Source organism: Dipodomys merriami, unplaced genomic scaffold, assembly GCF_024711535.1.
Source record: "Dipodomys merriami isolate MVZ:Mamm:240054 unplaced genomic scaffold, mDipMer1.0.p SCAF_123, whole genome shotgun sequence".
Classification (NCBI taxonomy): Eukaryota; Metazoa; Chordata; class Mammalia; order Rodentia; family Heteromyidae; genus Dipodomys; species Dipodomys merriami.
Window position 1 is genome coordinate 1715849 of NW_027202527.1, and position 6000 is coordinate 1721848.

The following is a 6000-nucleotide window of genomic DNA, read 5'->3' on the forward strand; positions in this document are numbered from 1 at the left end:
CATACAACTGATTAAATATAGGTATAACAACAGTGACTCCTAAATAAAAAGGCTGAATCTGAATATGCATACCCACTGACTCAGTAGATAAATTTCCTCAGGTTAATTGGTATGGTTCAAATGTGAGACTGAACAACACACCTGTTTTTTCACGGCCAACGCATCCTTATTCTTTGGTACTCAGTGGGCACATTTTTGCCCTAGTTCCTCTATTCACTGAGTTAAATTCCATCCTTCTTTGCCATTCCAAGTCACTGAGTTAAATGCCATCCTTGTTTGCCATTCCAATGGCCACTCATGATTAGCAGTAACAGCAACATCAGGTGTCTGTGAAACAAGCCAGGGAAAGGCCTGAACTGAACTGAAGAGGCTTGTTTTTTCTATAGAAGAGAGGCAACATAGGTCTTGCTGTCCATGAGGCCCCATTCGATATTTAATGACCCCAAAATAAAACGTGGTAGCAGCAGGCACGGGCCTATGTTAAATTATTGCTGGGATAAAATGAAAGCCAGAGGTATGTTAGCTCTCCCATATCATCTGAGTCAATGACTACAAGTATGATTTCACAAATTTTAATTCCCATATTAGATCTTCCTAGAACCAGTCTCATCATGCCTTCAGGAATAGGTCCCTATACTCCTGTTAAGGTAACATTGGTGCAATCCTGCTCCTTTAAGGCTAGTTCTATGACCATGAAGGAGTCAAAGCAGTTGTTGCTGCTTATTGCAGGGCTGATTCAATGACCCTTCACGGACCTGGTCTCAGGACCCTTGCTGTTGTCTGAATGGTATGTTGTTCTCTTTCTGGCTTCCTGTATTGACCAGGATACAGGAACTTGCACCTTTTGTTATAGATTCCAGGCATGGATTCCCATGCTTTTCAAACCTGGATTGACAGATTTACCCACAGTTTTACCTTCACACATTTATGGCAGTGTGTTTGAGGAACATTTTAGTACCTGACTCTTGGTGCATCCCTTTTAAAACTGACCTTAGTGATTCACTTAAGACATTTGTTAGAAGAGGTTATAAACCTGTATCCAGTATTTTAGCTGTAGGTATGTCTGTCCCTACATTTGACATGCCTCAATCAGCTCAGCAGCACAATGTGCAGTAGCTCTAATGAATTTTATACCTTGTTGACCATCAGCATTAACATTTTCACCAGTTAAGCAATAACAGAATATCAGCCACCTCAAGAGTTTCTTTCTGGTGTTTGAATTGTTTGAGGGGGCTATTCCATGACCTCAATAAAATCTTTATTTACCCTTTTGACAGGGTAAATGTGCAAAACACCTTTTCTTTCTGCAGCTAGCAGGAATTCTAGACAGGTTTTGGTAGCCAGCAGGGGATCAATGTGTAAATAGGCCCTGATCTTCTTGAGCTTGTCCAGTGGCTCAACATAAGCACCCTGCCCTAGCAGCAAATCTATAACTATCAGCATTCCATTATTTTGATTATCTACTCCCATGTCAGCACATTGTTGGGGTTCTAAATTGCATACACCATATTGATCAGTAGTTAATATAGTTTGGGTTAGTGTCTTCTGCTCCCAAGGGCATAGCCATCGGCAATAGCCTAAATTACAACACTGGTAAAAAGACTTTTTCACCCATATTCTGAAACCATTCTTCTAATTCCTTAAAAACCTGAAAAGGAAGAAACTCATGACTGAGTTATCTATGCTGCACAAACATTGCAAAGGTCTAGAATTCATCCAAGGATGTTTGCAAACAAACTAGCCATCACAAGTGCAACATAACGAGGCAGAGGTGGCCCCAGTGGGGGAGGTGATGTAGTTTCCTTCTCCTTTTGTGTATCCACCTCTGATGGAGACAGAGGAGGGAAATTAAAAGCATCCTCCTTTTCAATTATTACTTTTGAAATTGCCCAAGTGGTAATCTGGGCAAACTGACTGGAAAAAGTGTGATGCCTACCAATCATTATGTCATGTTAATGATAAAGGAACAAATTCTTGCCTTTGGTGTGATTTAAGCACCTGTCTACCCTCTTCCATACTTTCTCATCTGAAGTTCCTCTGTTCAGAAACCAAAGACACATGCACTGAATTAGAACAATTTGCTGAACTTTCTTAACATTGTGAGCCTTTAAAAGTTGCTTCAATGTTCCTCAAGAAATATTTTGTTAATTGGAAGGCAATTATCCTATTTTAGAAGAAACTCCTAACTGTAGCTAGTCATTTCAGCAGCTACCCCGAGCAAATGCTGCTGGATTTTATCTATGAATAATTAGTCTGGACACCTTCACTCACAGTTCTGACATTGGACTTTCCTGGCATCCTGGGCACCACTTAACAGCCCCATGCCACAGATATATTCATAATGATTGTGTAGATGTGTATATATGTACATATAAACACACATATAGAGAGATACATAGATAGATAGATAGATAGATATTCATGTTTCTATGAAAGCCAGGATATTTTAAGCAACAGATAGGATAAAAAAAATTCAGAAACTCCTCTGCCCTTTACTGTTACTGGACATGAGAGTACTGGGTAGTTTGGGACAGTTTTGGTTACAGATCAAAGGACACATTCCAAAGTGCGGGTAATAATATCAGAAAGCAGTAAGATAAGTATATACAAGCAAACATGCTGTGTTTTGACAGGATCACGATGTAATGTCAACCAGAATCTTGAGTCTTTATGCAATAATGCAAACACACAAACAAGCAGTTTTCCTCTTGCAATAAGGCTTTCTACACACACATCATATACCCATACTGCCTGCACTGAATCATTAGCTCCCAATAGGCCTCTAGTGTCCCTGTAGCACTTTATCTCCACTTCCCCATGGAGAAGCTGCCATTCCTCCAATCCCAGCTGAACTTGCTAGCCAAGCACAGGCCTGGCTGAAGTGGACAACAGCAAAAGGTTGCTCCTTGATCACAGAAGGTCCATCCCTAGATTTTGGACCAAAGCTGTGTCCTTGAATGGTGGCTCAGGTGAGAGTAAGCAGCTATGAAAGGTTTCTTGGAAAGAAGAAGGGAGGAGCTTGTGGAGAGCTGGGAATGTTAAGAATTCCACAATGGGCAAGATTCTCAGAAGATGGCATCGTTTCCAGCATTCTGAGCTATCACTGGAGAGCGTCAGATAGTCTCTCTGGTATGGTAGCCCAGTGTGACCTGGTGGGGGCCAGAGAAGATTCTCCACATCTCTGCGTGTTCTCCTGTGTGGGACTATCTTCTGTTACCCTCAAAGAATCCTTTTTCAGTATCGTCTAATCTATGCATTTCTCAGGAACACGGCAAGAAGGGTTGCTAACAACAGTCTGGCAGAGAGAATATTTGTACGTGAGTGACAATGAGAATTAAACTAAATCCCTGGAGTCTTTTGACTTTTGGCACTATCACTTGTGAAATGAGCTATATGAAGTTCATCTAATTCATATACTGAACTATAGAGTGGCAGGTGCAGTAAAACAGAGAGAAATGACTTGAGCTTAATTGTAGAGATTGACAGGGTCTGATCTGCCTCAGAGAGATGATCTATAGTAGGGACAATGGTATCAGCATAGATAGCAAAATATACTCCATAGGAAAAGGAAACTGTCACACCATGTGTTTTAAGCTTGGGAAAAGACCCTGACCCTGACACAATGGCCACAATACGGGTAAGAGAGTGAGTCTGAATGCTCATGAATGGAGAAGGCACTCCTAACTCGATGATGTAGAAGCTCTGATATTCTAAAGGAGGAAGTATTCAACAAATGGTTCAGTTTTGCATCACATAAACACCTGGGATTATGTATTATGAGTGCATCTCTGATGCTTCACTCAAAGTATTTTCACATCTCAACTATCCCAGGCACCTTAGCACTTGAAAGAGGTAAGGCCCAGGATGACATTTTCCTAGCTTTTGCCAACCCATTTATCTCTCAGAAATATATCCACTAGAGATCTAATGGTGAGCAAATCCACTTCTGACATGTCCCATGCAGTGCTTCCCAAAGAACACACACTGATGTGATGCCTCATGTTGGAACATAAGTCTGAATAGCATAGGGAAGAGGTACTATAACAACACAGCTTGAAAGGACTCCTGAATGTAGGATGGAGTGGCTTGAAGAAACATGCTGGGATAGAATGAGTTGTGTGTATGTGGAGGCATGGACACACATAGTAACTGAACACAAATTATAACTGAGCAGGAGGTTGCTAATGAGGGAACTGATAGTGATTGCAGCCCACCTCTTGGTCTTGAGCGAGCAGAATTATTCTCTGAGAGTTGTGAGTTCAAGGGTTCTTGCCATCTTTCTCTTGGCAGCCTGGAGGCTTATATTGGACATAACAAGCCTGAGAGTGACAGAGAAATTCTGGGTCAGACATGGAAACTTCTCTTTGCCATCTGAAGCAGATTCTTACTGCCCTGTCCAGTCACAGTCTTCCACTGAGTCAAGAAAGACCACCATGGCAATAGTCATATCCTCCTAGAACTTGTCACAAATACTCTGAAAGCTTCAGTTGTTTCCTATGCACTAGCCATCTTCTCAATGTGGTACTAAAAATCCTAGAAAATGCAAGAGATCTAGATACTTCCCTTGGGAGAAGACATCTTTGTTGGGAAATTCAGGTGAAAAGGAATGGAGACACTGGAACTCCATTTACTTTTGGGTGCCTACCTCGAACACAAAGTTCTGGAAAACCATATACTATATAACAATAGAGGGTAGACCAAAACATGTCTGTATCTGTGCCCATCTAGACAGAGAACATGTGGTTGAATTGACTTACTGTGGTGTAATTTGCTTTCTCCAACTTCTTATCATCCTAACACTCCCATCTGTTTACAATATTACACAGCTTGCCTCACCCAGAAAATACAAAGGCATTTCCATTCAGTAATTGCTCTTTTGTCTCCTTTTGTTTAACATAATGTAATTGTTACCTCCCTTCCTTTCAAAAGGGAATACTCCATTTTTTCCCCCTGAAACCTCTTCCCTATTCTCTCTGGGTCCTTATATACTTAGTCCTTGAAAGACTTCCTAGGAATCCTATTCAGAGAAAAGCATTATCACAGGATGACAGTGCTTCCATCTATGAATTCATCTATTTGTGTCAAAAGGAAAATAGTATATATTGCTTTCATTTCCTTTAATTCTTCCAAATACACAGGTTGTGGTCAATTGGAATAAGTTCATGTAAGTCATTCAGCATAGACTACTACTATGTGGAATCTTTGAGCAATCCTCAATTCCCGTTTAACAATAATAGGCCTACAATTTAACTGGTTTCTTTTCTGTCTTCATACTCCTCAATCTTGGCCTCTGAGAGAGGGTAATGTGTTCCAACGCTGAACCTCAGCACAAAACATGCCTCCTGCCTCTCCTTGAATGCTAGAGGCAGAGCCTATGACCAACATATGGAAGAGTGATTACAAACACACACACTTCTCTGGCTCTTACAGCACTGGCTCACTTATTTCCTCACTCAGATGCTACATGTAGTAGTATCTTTGAAGAACAGGTTTATCAATGAATTTGGATACACTTTGATGCTCCATCATATTCCACCAAAAGTCCAGATGTACTGTAAAACACACTACACTATTTAAACTTGCTTTAGTTTTACAGAACAATGTCTAAGACATGCCTACTGAGTTCTGGACTTACACTCTCTTTAGTTTCCTGTTCCATTGAGGTAAGAACTGTTTCCTACCACCCCTTCCTCACTACCAGGTAAGGACTAGATAAGAAACCTCTGCAGGAATCATTAACCACAACCAAAATTATGCACAGGCATTGGTGGATGATCTTTGGAAAAATCAAGATTTAGGAAGATGGAATTAAGGCAGGTATTGGAGTTAGTCTTATGGAGCCATGAGCATGGACAGGACATAAAAGTTCAGTCTGGCTCTGCACAGCAATCTTGCTGTTCCCTTCAGCTACAGCCCCTTTCGGCTACCAGGACCCTTCCTCCCTCCCCCCTTCTCCTCCCCCTTGCACTATCCAGGACACCTTCTCCCTTCCCTCTCCAA